The following is a 17,202-nucleotide window of genomic DNA, read 5'->3' on the forward strand; positions in this document are numbered from 1 at the left end:
CTAGGGGAAACCGAATACCTCTGATGAGAATTGAGTCATACCACAAAGCATTGCTTGGCCGAGAAATGGTTACCGGCTAAACACCGGCTCGCGTACCAGTGATGCGTTCGGGTACATAGGTAAAGAATATGAATATAAAAGGATGCGTCGATTAGGTGTCGCATGATGGGACTAGGGGCAGTGAACGATCAATTTAAAAGCTGTTCAGAAGCCCTAAATTTTTCAAAACAGTTGTTCATAAGTAGGTCAACACTGTCCTTTACACTTTTATCTAAATCGTATGTTTGAAAGAATTTGAAAATTAAATTTGTGACGCTAAAGGAATTCCCGATATATTTAATCAAAATAACATGGTTAATCAATTGTATAAAAATCTGCAAAAATCTTTGAAAGATACGAAATGTTATTCTTTACAACTTTGTAGAACATCATTTTCGTCTAGCTCTTCAACTTTTTTAGTTATTCGCTAAAAACCAAAGCCGTTACGGGCGGCCGCAAGGAAATAGCTAAAGGAATGCATAGAATTGTAGCGAAAAATACCTCGTTTTTGTAATAGAAATATAATACTATTTAATTTAAATATCTCATGGGAAAATCTTGCAACTATCAGCCCAAAGTGTGGCCAACATATTGTAATCGGTCGTTTGTAAATACAATAAATAATAATTTTAATACAAATAAATGAAGAAAACTGAACGCGCTTTTGCACGCTACGCTACGACCACCGCGACCAAAACACCGTACGCTGCGAGCGGTCTTGTAGCTTTCCACATTGACCTGTAAGGATTCACCCGGACGCTGCAGACGCGTTGCTTTCCACATGGACGCCGTGAGAATTCCACATGGAGGCCGAAAGGATTCCACATGGACTCGAAAGCTTCCACATTCATCCGCCAGGATCGTGCATGCGCCCGTACGCTGCGAGCAGTCTCGATGCGTTCCACATGGATTCCACATCGACCCGGGTCACGCCCCTAGGATCGTGCAGGCGCTCGTACGCTGTGTACACACATGGTGTCTTTGAATGTGTTAGTGTGTATCGACGCGCGATCCTAACACGCATTCTCGCTTTAGCAGGATGATCGTTAGTGAGGTAGAGGGAGAAAGGGCTAATTGGGATCGACAGCGTACCGTGTATATGCGTATGTGCACGTTTTTTATCTCACTTCGCCTGTAGGCCAGAACATAGCGGCAATAGTATTTATTAGCAGGCGTGGTTGAATTGCACATTGGGGCATGAGAGGGGGGAAATTTCTTCATTCTCGCTACCCCTGACCCTCACTTTCGAGCGATCGTGCGACAAACTCTCACTCCACCACCCTACCTCACTCACACACGCTCCCATATTCTATGTAAACCCTCACCGCAACCTGCGTCACCAACCCACCCCACACCTGAACGGTCCCATACTCGAAGTGTTAGACAATTTTGGTTCCACAATTTGAAGCCTGTCGAGGAGTGTGGCACTATATTGTTTTTCGCTGTCTCCTTTCTTTCACTGCAAAATTGCTTTGCCCTGTCTTTGGCGTATTCATATGAGTTTGGCCTTTGCTGGAGGCGGAGGTGTGTGCACAAGCGTTATCGTGTTTTGTGAAGTGATTCTTTGCTCCGGTAAGTAATGTGAAAACTAGTGATTGTGATAAGTGAATTAATTCTATTCCTTGTGTTTTGTGCGTAGTGAATTCCATCGAGTCGATCAGCTGATGGAAAGAGTTTGGCCGTGAAGCGGAAAGGGTGAAGCCGGAGTTAAACCGCAGGATGGCAGGACAAATCACATCGGAGAGAGTGCTGAATATTCGACGTCTTGAGAGGTACGCATTTTAACACTCGAAATGAGTTAAAGAAAAAAAACAAAGTGTAAAGATTTCTCATGTCTCTCCGTTTTTTTTTCTTCTATATATTTACAGAAACCTCTGCCGAACATAGGAACCCCATCCCACCATCCGCTTCGCAGAACGCAGGCAGTTTTTTTACCTGTTCGTCGCATGATGAGCGTATGTGCAATAAAAAAAGGGATCGTATGTATTTCCTGGTAATTATTTCGTTCACGGTCGTGGTGAGTTCGGGACGAGGGTGTCCCGAATGCAGCAATAGGAAAGAAAGGGAAAGCGAGAAAGAAAAAAAAAGCGAAGGAAAGAACGGGACACACTGAAGCTTATTAGGCTACCAACGCTTATTATAAATAAGCCTGCAAGCTTGCAGGCTATATACAAGCGTACATACGGCATACGCCCCGCCCCTGTACCCGATTCCCCCACCCCAGCGAACGATCCACGAACGAGGCTTACTAAGTTGCTAGTAAGCCTTTAATAAGCCGGCTAATAAGCCTCGATGTCGTACGACTTTTGCCAAGTGGGTACCAACGCTTATTATAAATTAGCCTGCAAGCGTGCAGGCCCACTTGGCAAAAGTCGTACGACATCGAGGCTTATTAGCCGGCTTATTAAAGGCTTACTAGCAACTTAGTAAGCCTCGTTCGTGGATTGTTCGCGGGGGTGGGGGAATCGGGTATAGGGGGCGGGGCGTATGTACGCTTGCATACGAGCATGCAAGCTTGCAAGCATGGAAGCTCGCAAGCTTTTGTATAATAACCCAGTCATGCAAAAGCGAGTTCATGCGGTCGAGTTTCTTTTGTTCTCATGGCCCCTAACGGGTCTGTTCGGAATCCACCGCGGAGTCCCGGAGGAAGACATTTAGCGACCACACGCACACACTCAAACCGGGTTGGTATATAAAGCCCCGCGTAGCCACGCCCGCTTCAGTCGCCCGCGAGCGTTCGTAGCGTGTGGACCTACGCCGGATTTTAGCAAAAAAAATGAATGAATTCCAGAAAATAAAAACGCCAGGGGGGTTCCTCTAATTCACTCTCTCGTGAGAGCGTGAGAGAATCTTTTTTCCCCATACAACTTCCTTGGAGCTTTTGCTGAAATGATAGAGAACATTGGATTAGAAATTGGTGTAGAAGAAAGTCATGCTTACATTTGCGCCATCCGACCAGCCGTTGAGGGGGTACGTTGTGTACCGTATATAAATGAAGCTGAACGGGAATGGGTTTCACTGCACGTATGATGCAAAAAATAATTCTTTCGTGCTTTTAGATATTTTTGGAGAAAAATATTGCATGACAGGTTTGTTTCCTACCATACGGCCGTTCCGATAAAAAATATTAGACGCTGTTTGGACCTTTTTAACTACCCTCAAGGTGTGGCTTTATGGAAAATTTCTTTAAACACACAGTAATACGAGGTAGCTGCTACACCTGCTAATTTTTTCCCATGAGCGTTCAGACAGACGACAGGTAACTAGCAATGTTCGTTGTCGCTACGCGCCTATGCATGCGGAAGGTGTTACTGGTTCTTGTAGGCAGGTAATGAACACAGGATGCTATGTAGGTGCGACTAGGGGAAACCGAATATCTCTGACAAGAATTGAGTCATACCACAAACCATTGCTTGGCCAAGAAATGCTTACCGGCTAAACATAGGTAAAGAATATGAATGTAAAAGGATGCGTCGATTAGGTGTCGCACGATGGGACTAGGGGCAGTGAACGATCAATTTAAAAGCTGTTTAAAAGCCCTAAATTTTTCAAAACAGTTGTTCATAAGTAGGTTAACACTGTCCTTTACACTTTTATCCAAATCGTATGTTTGAAAGAATTTAAAAATTAAATTTGTGACGCTGAAGCAATCCCCGACATATTTAATCAAAATACCATGGTTAATCAGTTGTAAAAAAATCTGCAAAAATCTGCAAAAAAATGAATGAATTCCAGAAAATAAAAACGCCAGGGGGTTCCTCAAATTCACTCTCTCGTGAGAGCGTGAGAGAATCTTTTTTCCCCATACAACTTCCTTGGAGCTTTTGCTGAAATGATAGAGAACATTGGATTAGAAATTGGTGTAGAAGAAAGTCATGCTTACATTTGCGCCATCCGACCAGTCGTTGAGGGGGTACGTTGTGTACCGTATATAAATGAAGCTGAATGGGAATGGATTTCACTGCACGTATGATGCAAAAAATAATTCTTTCGTGCTTTTAAATATTTTTGGGGAAAAATATTGCATGACAGGTTTGTTTCCTACCATACGGCCGTTCCGATAAAAAATATTAGACGCTGTTTGGACCTTTTTAACTACCCTCAAGGTGTGGTTTAATGGAAAATTTCTTTAAACACACAGAAATACGAGGTAGCTGCTACACGTGCTAATTTTTTCCCATGAGCATTCAGACAGACGACAGGTAACTAGCACTGTTCGTTGTCGCTACGCGCCTATACATGCGGAAGGTGTTACTGGTTGTTGCAGGCAGGTAATGAACACAGGATGCTATGTAGGTTCGACTAGGGGAAACCGAATACCTCTGATGAGAATTGAGTCATACCACAAAGCATTGCTTGGCCGAGAAATGGTTACCGGCTAAACACCGGCTCGCGTACCAGTGATGCGTTCGGGTACATAGGTAAAGAATATGAATATAAAAGGATGCGTCGATTAGGTGTCGCATGATGGGACTAGGGGCAGTGAACGATCAATTTAAAAGCTGTTCAGAAGCCCTAAATTTTTCAAAACAGTTGTTCATAAGTAGGTCAACACTGTCCTTTACACTTTTATCTAAATCGTATGTTTGAAAGAATTTGAAAATTAAATTTGTGACGCTAAAGGAATTCCCGATATATTTAATCAAAATAACATGGTTAATCAATTGTATAAAAATCTGCAAAAATCTTTGAAAGATACGAAATGTTATTCTTTACAACTTTGTAGAACATCATTTTCGTCTAGCTCTTCAACTTTTTTAGTTATTCGCTAAAAACCAAAGCCGTTACGGGCGGCCGCAAGGAAATAGCTAAAGGAATGCATAGAATTGTAGCGAAAAATACCTCGTTTTTGTAATAGAAATATAATACTATTTAATTTAAATATCTCATGGGAAAATCTTGCAACTATCAGCCCAAAGTGTGGCCAACATATTGTAATCGGTCGTTTGTAAATACAATAAATAATAATTTTAATACAAATAAATGAAGAAAACTGAACGCGCTTTTGCACGCTACGCTACGACCACCGCGACCAAAACACCGTACGCTGCGAGCGGTCTTGTAGCTTTCCACATTGACCTGTAAGGATTCACCCGGACGCTGCAGACGCGTTGCTTTCCACATGGACGCCGTGAGAATTCCACATGGAGGCCGAAAGGATTCCACATGGACTCGAAAGCTTCCACATTCATCCGCCAGGATCGTGCATGCGCCCGTACGCTGCGAGCAGTCTCGATGCGTTCCACATGGATTCCACATCGACCCGGGTCACGCCCCTAGGATCGTGCAGGCGCTCGTACGCTGTGTACACACATGGTGTCTTTGAATGTGTTAGTGTGTATCGACGCGCGATCCTAACACGCATTCTCGCTTTAGCAGGATGATCGTTAGTGAGGTAGAGGGAGAAAGGGCTAATTGGGATCGACAGCGTACCGTGTATATGCGTATGTGCACGTTTTTTATCTCACTTCGCCTGTAGGCCAGAACATAGCGGCAATAGTATTTATTAGCAGGCGTGGTTGAATTGCACATTGGGGCATGAGAGGGGGGAAATTTCTTCATTCTCGCTACCCCTGACCCTCACTTTCGAGCGATCGTGCGACAAACTCTCACTCCACCACCCTACCTCACTCACACACGCTCCCATATTCTATGTAAACCCTCACCGCAACCTGCGTCACCAACCCACCCCACACCTGAACGGTCCCATACTCGAAGTGTTAGACAATTTTGGTTCCACAATTTGAAGCCTGTCGAGGAGTGTGGCACTATATTGTTTTTCGCTGTCTCCTTTCTTTCACTGCAAAATTGCTTTGCCCTGTCTTTGGCGTATTCATATGAGTTTGGCCTTTGCTGGAGGCGGAGGTGTGTGCGCAAGCGTTATCGTGTTTTGTGAAGTGATTCTTTGCTCCGGTAAGTAATGTGAAAACTAGTGATTGTGATAAGTGAATTAATTCTATTCCTTGTGTTTTGTGCGTAGTGAATTCCATCGAGTCGATCAGCTGATGGAAAGAGTTTGGCCGTGAAGCGGAAAGGGTGAAGCCGGAGTTAAACCGCAGGATGGCAGGACAAATCACATCGGAGAGAGTGCTGAATATTCGACGTCTTGAGAGGTACGCATTTTAACACTCGAAATGAGTTAAAGAAAAAAAACAAAGTGTAAAGATTTCTCATGTCTCTCCGTTTTTTTTTCTTCTATATATTTACAGAAACCTCTGCCGAACATAGGAACCCCATCCCACCATCCGCTTCGCAGAACGCAGGCAGTTTTTTTACCTGTTCGTCGCATGATGAGCGTATGTGCAATAAAAAAAGGGATCGTATGTATTTCCTGGTAATTATTTCGTTCACGGTCGTGGTGAGTTCGGGACGAGGGTGTCCCGAATGCAGCAATAGGAAAGAAAGGGAAAGCGAGAAAGAAAAAAAAAGCGAAGGAAAGAACGGGACACACTGAAGCTTATTAGGCTACCAACGCTTATTATAAATAAGCCTGCAAGCTTGCAGGCTATATACAAGCGTACATACGGCATACGCCCCGCCCCTGTACCCGATTCCCCCACCCCAGCGAACGATCCACGAACGAGGCTTACTAAGTTGCTAGTAAGCCTTTAATAAGCCGGCTAATAAGCCTCGATGTCGTACGACTTTTGCCAAGTGGGTACCAACGCTTATTATAAATTAGCCTGCAAGCGTGCAGGCCCACTTGGCAAAAGTCGTACGACATCGAGGCTTATTAGCCGGCTTATTAAAGGCTTACTAGCAACTTAGTAAGCCTCGTTCGTGGATTGTTCGCGGGGGTGGGGGAATCGGGTATAGGGGGCGGGGCGTATGTACGCTTGCATACGAGCATGCAAGCTTGCAAGCATGGAAGCTCGCAAGCTTTTGTATAATAACCCAGTCATGCAAAAGCGAGTTCATGCGGTCGAGTTTCTTTTGTTCTCATGGCCCCTAACGGGTCTGTTCGGAATCCACCGCGGAGTCCCGGAGGAAGACATTTAGCGACCACACGCACACACTCAAACCGGGTTGGTATATAAAGCCCCGCGTAGCCACGCCCGCTTCAGTCGCCCGCGAGCGTTCGTAGCGTGTGGACCTACGCCGGATTTTAGCAAAAAAAATGAATGAATTCCAGAAAATAAAAACGCCAGGGGGGTTCCTCTAATTCACTCTCTCGTGAGAGCGTGAGAGAATCTTTTTTCCCCATACAACTTCCTTGGAGCTTTTGCTGAAATGATAGAGAACATTGGATTAGAAATTGGTGTAGAAGAAAGTCATGCTTACATTTGCGCCATCCGACCAGCCGTTGAGGGGGTACGTTGTGTACCGTATATAAATGAAGCTGAACGGGAATGGGTTTCACTGCACGTATGATGCAAAAAATAATTCTTTCGTGCTTTTAGATATTTTTGGAGAAAAATATTGCATGACAGGTTTGTTTCCTACCATACGGCCGTTCCGATAAAAAATATTAGACGCTGTTTGGACCTTTTTAACTACCCTCAAGGTGTGGCTTTATGGAAAATTTCTTTAAACACACAGTAATACGAGGTAGCTGCTACACCTGCTAATTTTTTCCCATGAGCGTTCAGACAGACGACAGGTAACTAGCAATGTTCGTTGTCGCTACGCGCCTATGCATGCGGAAGGTGTTACTGGTTCTTGTAGGCAGGTAATGAACACAGGATGCTATGTAGGTGCGACTAGGGGAAACCGAATATCTCTGACAAGAATTGAGTCATACCACAAACCATTGCTTGGCCAAGAAATGCTTACCGGCTAAACATAGGTAAAGAATATGAATGTAAAAGGATGCGTCGATTAGGTGTCGCACGATGGGACTAGGGGCAGTGAACGATCAATTTAAAAGCTGTTTAAAAGCCCTAAATTTTTCAAAACAGTTGTTCATAAGTAGGTTAACACTGTCCTTTACACTTTTATCCAAATCGTATGTTTGAAAGAATTTAAAAATTAAATTTGTGACGCTGAAGCAATCCCCGACATATTTAATCAAAATACCATGGTTAATCAGTTGTAAAAAAATCTGCAAAAATCTGCAAAAAAATGAATGAATTCCAGAAAATAAAAACGCCAGGGGGTTCCTCAAATTCACTCTCTCGTGAGAGCGTGAGAGAATCTTTTTTCCCCATACAACTTCCTTGGAGCTTTTGCTGAAATGATAGAGAACATTGGATTAGAAATTGGTGTAGAAGAAAGTCATGCTTACATTTGCGCCATCCGACCAGTCGTTGAGGGGGTACGTTGTGTACCGTATATAAATGAAGCTGAATGGGAATGGATTTCACTGCACGTATGATGCAAAAAATAATTCTTTCGTGCTTTTAAATATTTTTGGGGAAAAATATTGCATGACAGGTTTGTTTCCTACCATACGGCCGTTCCGATAAAAAATATTAGACGCTGTTTGGACCTTTTTAACTACCCTCAAGGTGTGGTTTAATGGAAAATTTCTTTAAACACACAGAAATACGAGGTAGCTGCTACACGTGCTAATTTTTTCCCATGAGCATTCAGACAGACGACAGGTAACTAGCACTGTTCGTTGTCGCTACGCGCCTATACATGCGGAAGGTGTTACTGGTTGTTGCAGGCAGGTAATGAACACAGGATGCTATGTAGGTTCGACTAGGGGAAACCGAATACCTCTGATGAGAATTGAGTCATACCACAAAGCATTGCTTGGCCGAGAAATGGTTACCGGCTAAACACCGGCTCGCGTACCAGTGATGCGTTCGGGTACATAGGTAAAGAATATGAATATAAAAGGATGCGTCGATTAGGTGTCGCATGATGGGACTAGGGGCAGTGAACGATCAATTTAAAAGCTGTTCAGAAGCCCTAAATTTTTCAAAACAGTTGTTCATAAGTAGGTCAACACTGTCCTTTACACTTTTATCTAAATCGTATGTTTGAAAGAATTTGAAAATTAAATTTGTGACGCTAAAGGAATTCCCGATATATTTAATCAAAATAACATGGTTAATCAATTGTATAAAAATCTGCAAAAATCTTTGAAAGATACGAAATGTTATTCTTTACAACTTTGTAGAACATCATTTTCGTCTAGCTCTTCAACTTTTTTAGTTATTCGCTAAAAACCAAAGCCGTTACTTGCGGCCGCAAGGAAATAGCTAAAGGAATGCATAGAATTGTAGCGAAAAATACCTCGTTTTTGTAATAGAAATATAATACTATTTAATTTAAATATCTCATGGGAAAATCTTGCAACTATCAGCCCAAAGTGTGGCCAACATATTGTAATCGGTCGTTTGTAAATACAATAAATAATAATTTTAATACAAATAAATGAAGAAAACTGAACGCGCTTTTGCACGCTACGCTACGACCACCGCGACCAAAACACCGTACGCTGCGAGCGGTCTTGTAGCTTTCCACATTGACCTGTAAGGATTCACCCGGACGCTGCAGACGCGTTGCTTTCCACATGGACGCCGTGAGAATTCCACATGGAGGCCGAAATGATTCCACATGGACTCGAAAGCTTCCACATTCATCCGCCAGGATCGTGCATGCGCCCGTACGCTGCGAGCAGTCTCGATGCGTTCCACATGGATTCCACATCGACCCGGGTCACGCCCCTAGGATCGTGCAGGCGCTCGTACGCTGTGTACACACATGGTGTCTTTGAATGTGTTAGTGTGTATCGACGCGCGATCCTAACACGCATTCTCGCTTTAGCAGGATGATCGTTAGTGAGGTAGAGGGAGAATGGGCTAATTGGGATCGACAGCGTACCGTGTATATGCGTATGTGCACGTTTTTTATCTCACTTCGCCTGTAGGCCAGAACATAGCGGCAATAGTATTTATTAGCAGGCGTGGTTGAATTGCACATTGGGGCATGAGAGGGGGGAAATTTCTTCATTCTCGCTACCCCTGACCCTCACTTTCGAGCGATCGTGCGACAAACTCTCACTCCACCACCCTACCTCACTCACACACGCTCCCATATTCTATGTAAACCCTCACCGCAACCTGCGTCACCAACCCACCCCACACCTGAACGGTCCCATACTCGAAGTGTTAGACAATTTTGGTTCCACAATTTGAAGCCTGTCGAGGAGTGTGGCACTATATTGTTTTTCGCTGTCTCCTTTCTTTCACTGCAAAATTGCTTTGCCCTGTCTTTGGCGTATTCATATGAGTTTGGCCTTTGCTGGAGGCGGAGGTGTGTGCGCAAGCGTTATCGTGTTTTGTGAAGTGATTCTTTGCTCCGGTAAGTAATGTGAAAACTAGTGATTGTGATAAGTGAATTAATTCTATTCCTTGTGTTTTGTGCGTAGTGAATTCCATCGAGTCGATCAGCTGATGGAAAGAGTTTGGCCGTGAAGCGGAAAGGGTGAAGCCGGAGTTAAACCGCAGGATGGCAGGACAAATCACATCGGAGAGAGTGCTGAATATTCGACGTCTTGAGAGGTACGCATTTTAACACTCGAAATGAGTTAAAGAAAAAAAACAAAGTGTAAAGATTTCTCATGTCTCTCCGTTTTTTTTTCTTCTATATATTTACAGAAACCTCTGCCGAACATAGGAACCCCATCCCAACATCCGCTTCGCAGAACGCAGGCAGTTTTTTTACCTGTTCGTCGCATGATGAGCGTATGTGCAATAAAAAAAGGGATCGTATGTATTTCCTGGTAATTATTTCGTTCACGGTCGTGGTGAGTTCGGGACGAGGGTGTCCCGAATGCAGCAATAGGAAAGAAAGGGAAAGCGAGAAAGAAAAAAAAGCGAAGGAAAGAACGGGACACACTGAAGCTTATTAGGCTACCAACGCTTATTATAAATAAGCCTGCAAGCTTGCAGGCTATATACAAGCGTACATACGGCATACGCCCCGCCCCTGTACCCGATTCCCCCACCCCAGCGAACGATCCACGAACGAGGCTTACTAAGTTGCTAGTAAGCCTTTAATAAGCCGGCTAATAAGCCTCGATGTCGTACGACTTTTGCCAAGTGGGTACCAACGCTTATTATAAATTAGCCTGCAAGCGTGCAGGCCCACTTGGCAAAAGTCGTACGACATCGAGGCTTATTAGCCGGCTTATTAAAGGCTTACTAGCAACTTAGTAAGCCTCGTTCGTGGATTGTTCGCGGGGGTGGGGGAATCGGGTATAGGGGGCGGGGCGTATGTACGCTTGCATACGAGCATGCAAGCTTGCAAGCATGGAAGCTCGCAAGCTTTTGTATAATAACCCAGTCATGCAAAAGCGAGTTCATGCGGTCGAGTTTCTTTTGTTCTCATGGCCCCTAACGGGTCTGTTCGGAATCCACCGCGGAGTCCCGGAGGAAGACATTTAGCGACCACACGCACACACTCAAACCGGGTTGGTATATAAAGCCCCGCGTAGCCACGCCCGCTTCAGTCGCCCGCGAGCGTTCGTAGCGTGTGGACCTACGCCGGATTTTAGCAAAAAAAATGAATGAATTCCAGAAAATAAAAACGCCAGGGGGGTTCCTCTAATTCACTCTCTCGTGAGAGCGTGAGAGAATCTTTTTTCCCCATACAACTTCCTTGGAGCTTTTGCTGAAATGATAGAGAACATTGGATTAGAAATTGGTGTAGAAGAAAGTCATGCTTACATTTGCGCCATCCGACCAGCCGTTGAGGGGGTACGTTGTGTACCGTATATAAATGAAGCTGAACGGGAATGGATTTCACTGCACGTATGATGCAAAAAATAATTCTTTCGTGCTTTTAGATATTTTTGGAGAAAAATATTGCATAACAGGTTTGTTTCCTACCATACGGCCGTTCCGATAAAAAATATTAGACGCTGTTTGGACCTTTTTAACTACCCTCAAGGTGTGGCTTTATGGAAAATTTCTTTAAACACACAGTAATACGAGGTAGCTGCTACACCTGCTAATTTTTTCCCATGAGCGTTCAGACAGACGACAGGTAACTAGCAATGTTCGTTGTCGCTACGCGCCTATGCATGCGGAAGGTGTTACTGGTTCTTGTAGGCAGGTAATGAACACAGGATGCTATGTAGGTGCGACTAGGGGAAACCGAATACCTCTGACAAGAATTGAGTCATACCACAAACCATTGCTTGGCCAAGAAATGCTTACCGGCTAAACATAGGTAAAGAATATGAATGTAAAAGGATGCGTCGATTAGGTGTCGCACGATGGGACTAGGGGCAGTGAACGATCAATTTAAAAGCTGTTTAAAAGCCCTAAATTTTTCAAAACAGTTGTTCATAAGTAGGTTAACACTGTCCTTTACACTTTTATCCAAATCGTATGTTTGAAAGAATTTAAAAATTAAATTTGTGACGCTGAAGCAATCCCCGACATATTTAATCAAAATACCATGGTTAATCAGTTGTAAAAAAATCTGCAAAAATCTTTAAAAGATGCAAAATGTTATTCTTTACAACTTTGTAGAACATCATTTTCGTCTAGCTCTTCAACTTTTTTAGTTATTCGCTAAAAACCAAAGCCGTTACGGACGGCCGCGAGGAAATAGCTAAAGCAAGGCATAGAATTGTAGTGAAAAATTCCTCGTTTTTGTAATTGAAATATAATACTATTTTATTTAAATATCTCACGGGAAAATCTTGCAACTATTAGCCCAAAGTGTGGCCAACATATTGTAATCGGTGGTTTGTAAATAAATAATAATTTTAATACAAATAAATGAAGAAAACTGAACGCGCTTTTGCACGCTACGCTACGACCATCGCGACCAAAACACCGTCCGCTGCGAGCGGTCTTGTAGCTTTCCACATTGACCCATAAGGATTCATCATTCACCCGTACGATGCGGACGCGTTGCTTTCCACATGGACTCATTCACCGGCATTAAACATTCACCCGCAAGGATCGTGCAAGCGCCCGTACACTGCGAGGGCTAGCGTTGCTTTCCACATGGACGCCGTGAGGATTCCATATGGATTCCGACAGGATTCCACATGGACTCGAAAGCTTCCATATTCATCCGCCAGGATCGTGCATGCGCCCGTACGCTGCGAGCAGTCTCGATGCGTTCCACATGGATTCCACATCGACCCGGGTCACGCCCCTAGGATCGTGCAGGCGCTCGTACGCTGTGTACACACATGGTGTCTTTGAATGTGTTAGTGTGTATCGACGCGCGATCCTAACACGCATTCTCGCTTTAGCAGGATGATCGTTAGTGAGGTAGAGGGAGAATGGGCTAATTGGGATCGACAGCGTACCGTGTATATGCGTATGTGCACGTTTTTTATCTCACTTCGCCTGTAGGCCAGAACATAGCGGCAATAGTATTTATTAGCAGGCGTGGTTGAATTGCTCATTGGGAAGCCTTGGAAGCTAAATTAGTTTTTTTTGTCCCGTTCTTTCCTTCGCTTTTTTTCTTTCTCGCTTTCCCTTTCTTTCCTATTGCTGCATTCGGGACACCCTCGTCCCGAACACACCACGACCGTGAACGAAATAATTACCAGGAAATACATACGATCCCTTTTTTTATTGCACATACGCTCATCATGCGACGAACAGGTAAAAAAAACTGCCTGCGTTCTGCGAAGCGGACGGTGGGATGGGGTTCCTATGTTCGGCAGAGGTTTCTGTAAATATATAGAAGAAAAAAAAACGGAGAGACATGAGAAATCTTTACACTTTGTTTTTTTTTTCTTTAACTCATTTCGAGTGTTAAAATGCGTACCTCTCAAGACGGCGAGTATTCAGCACTCTCTCTCGATGTGATTTATCCTGCCATCCTGCGGTTTAACTCCGGCTTCACCCTTTCCGCTTCACGGCCAAACTCTTTCCATCAGCTGATCGACTCGATGAGATTCACTACGCACAAAACACAAGGATTAGAATTAATTCGCTAATCACAATCCCTAGTTTTCACATTACTTACCGGAGCAAAGAATCACTTCACAAAACACGATAACGCTTGCGCACACACCTCCGCCTCCAGCAAAGGCCAAACTCGTATGAATACGCCAAAGACAGGGCAAAAGCAATTTTGCAGTAAAAGAAAGGAGACAGCAAAAACAATATAGTGCCACACTCCTCGACAGGCTTCAAATTGTGGAACCAAAATTGTCTAACACTTCGAGTATGGGACCGTTCAGGTGTGGGGTGGGTTGGTGACGCAGGTTGCGGTGAGGGTTTACATAGAATATGGGAGCGTGTGTGAGTGAGGTAGGGTGGTGGAGTGAGAGTTTGTCGCACGATCGCTCGAAAGTGAGGGTCAGGGGTAGCGAGAATGAAGAAATTTCCCCCCTCTCATGCGATTTCTGCCAAGTGGGGGCTATATACAAGCGTACATACGGCATACGCCCCGCCCCCTATACACGATTCCCCCACCCCCGCGAACGATCCACGAACGAGGCTTACTAAGTTGCTAGTAAGCCTTTAATAAGCCGGCTAATAAGCCTCGATGTCGTACGACTTTTGCCAAGTGGGCTTCATCTCGTTTCTTGAGCATCCGTTGGGTCAGCAATTCAATGAATGGGGCTATTTCCCACGCGGGCGGCCCGGTGGTGCATGTGAAAAACGGCGCCAGTCCACACGGCCGGACCGGGTTCAAATCCCATCCAGACCGTCCCCCCGTAGCAAGGACTGACTATCCGGCTACGTGGTAAAAATAAGTCTAGTAAGCCAGAAATGGCCGGCGTGACCTGTAAGGTCGTTAAAGCCAAGAAGAAACTTGCTTATCAATTAAGATAATAAATCTTGAACACCTTACCTGATCCAGTTACTTGGCTCTTCTTTACTTTCGAACGATACGTTCGGTGGCAACTCAACAACACTTTCCATACATGCTTAGCATGTTCAGTTGTTAGTTCTAAGTCCGCCGCTACTTTTCGCCATGCCGTGTTCTGGACTGCCTTATTTTTAAAATTTTTGTTTGTTTTGTTGTTCCAAATAACTGCTTCGTTTCGAACTGCTTCAATCAAGTGAAGGCATTGTTCGTGGTTCTGAAAAATCATAAAAAAATTGAGCATACTTCCTACAGAGTTATAAGCTAAACTTTATTCTTCACGTGTGATAAGTCCCTAGCTACATATTTGTGATAATCATCAATTTTTTTCATTTCTCTTATTAAATGTTGTATATTAGATTTTAGCAACTGACCTATTATTAATTGTACCTTCTACTGTAAAAATGATTTTGTTATTTGGTTTTTTGTGAAAACGATTGAGTTCAACTTATTTAATTTTATTGTATTCCTACTATGACTTCAACAAGTAATTGTATGTACTAAAAGAAATAGAAAAGTTTTTTGATAAATATTGCCTTGTTGATCAAATTGAAAGAAAATAAAATAATCGTCGTCCAGGTGGTACTGAACCTTCCCTACGCTTGTGCGATGGGGCTAGCAGTTGACAATGTGGTGATTATATTTTGTAATCGGAACATATACACGACGACGTACGACAAAGTGAGTAAGTAAGTATACGGAGTAGGAAGTGCCAGAACTTAGAAACAATCAGCATCACGTATACGGCGGGTCATAAGTAACAGCACAAGCCCAACCTCCTTGCTTCATACAATGACAGCTTGTTCCGGTGGTACACTCATAGTAGAGCTTGGAATGACAAAATATCTAGGATCAACTCTGTTTCCGATAAATGGAGTAGGATTTTCACTTCCAGTTATGAAGAAGACCGGTCTCATCCAAACGCCGCTTCAATAAAGTCGCTAGGAACTTGGCCGCTGCGAGTAGACAAACCGACTGATCGGCTAACCCATCGAGTATTTCCATCGATAAAGCGGTTGACCACTTTTATTATACTACTTACCAACTTTTGGATTACTTTCTTCTCCATGTTCTTAACTGTAATTAATAAAATAACATGAATATTTTACCAAATTGTAATTACAAAATATCTCTTTATTGGGACATACCTCCTTCGCTCGTCACAGATGTTGTATGTTTACATATATTTGCGCTTGAAGGTTTGTTTACTAAAATTTGCGCTTGAAATTTGCGCCCGAAAAACCAAAAAATGATTTTGACACAACGCTTGGATTTGCGCTTGGCGTTTGCGCTCCGTGTGCGCCGAGCTTAAGGGGTATAGATATTTAAAAAATGGTAAACATATTTTTTTCTTGTTATACGAAATGAAGAAAAACACGTGTTTCTATGCATTTTAAAAATTTCAAGTCTGTGCGACTTTCCTATACAAAGATATTATGAAATAGAAGTGCAAAACTTACCCAGGTAGGCGGTCATTGACAATAGGAGTAAGAAGTTCGATATTCTCATTTTTAAGACGCTATATAGTATATGGACCATTGTACTTTTTTCTTACTTTCCGGTATTTTCCTTTTTCAGTAATATTCTATCTCCTACTTTATAATCTATATATTTACTGCGTATGTCGTAAACTCGTTTATTTTCTTTTCCCCTAGCCGTTCCCTAACTTCTTTGTGCGAAACATATAATCCTGTTCGAAGGGTATTGATACAACCTTCCAAATTCTAGATTTTTATGAGCTCCTTCCGTATAGTAAGTAAAAAGGTGTATATTCGGTTGCAGTGTGTACAGTATTGTTATATGCAAATTCGTAAAATTTTATCATTTGTGTCCATGTTAGTGGATCTTTGTTGCAGTATATTCGCAAAAAAAAATCCCAACATTTTGTGCGAGTTTTCAAGTGGACCGATTGTATAGTGGTGGTAAGCTGTTGAGTGTAACTTTTCAATCTGTAACAGTTTACATAGTTCCGAAAACACTTCCGATAAAAATTTGGTTCCTTTATCCGTACAAAGAGATTTTGGTACGCCGTATTTTAGAATAAAGTTGTTTGCAAACGCTTTAGCCACTGTATCAACTTTTTTACACCAATTAACCAATTAAACACCAATTGAAGTGTAGCAATAATGAATTTAGTCAGATCGCACTGGGTGGTTCAGATGTATTGATATTCTTTTGTATTTAGTAATGGACCTACAATGTCAATGAATATTTTTTCCATTGGCTCACTAGCAGTATCAGTTATTTTGAAAGGAATTTTCGGAACCGACTATCGATTCAATATAACGGGTCGTTACATCAGCCTGATCAGTTCCTTCTGTGTTGGTGCCGGTTTTCTTTGTTTCTTTCGTTTGGCTTCCTGTAGTGACAAAATCGTTGCTAGAAAGAGTTCTTAGTTCATCGGAATTCAAACGTGATATC

General features: G+C 43.1%; 1 protein-coding gene across 6 annotated transcripts in view; it reads left to right on the forward strand.

Annotated features, from left to right (window-relative positions):
- The window catches only part of LOC125769083 (uncharacterized), a 447,410-nt gene that overhangs the window by 386,169 nt on the left and 44,039 nt on the right, over positions 1-17,202 (forward strand). For 3 of the 6 annotated variants that reach the window (XM_049437530.1, XM_049437559.1, XM_049437549.1), the window contains one exon: positions 12,026-12,560. The exons of 2 other annotated variants lie outside the window; for them this stretch is intronic. The gene's annotated coding sequence lies outside the window, so the exon portion shown is untranslated. Of the gene's footprint in view, positions 1-3,298; positions 4,242-7,639; positions 8,487-12,025; positions 12,561-17,202 lie in introns of those variants that run through there. One more of the 6 variants, XM_049437520.1, reaches the window with a different exon arrangement.

Source organism: Anopheles funestus, chromosome X (assembly GCF_943734845.2).
Source record: "Anopheles funestus chromosome X, idAnoFuneDA-416_04, whole genome shotgun sequence".
In the NCBI taxonomy this organism is placed as follows: domain Eukaryota; kingdom Metazoa; phylum Arthropoda; class Insecta; order Diptera; family Culicidae; genus Anopheles; species Anopheles funestus.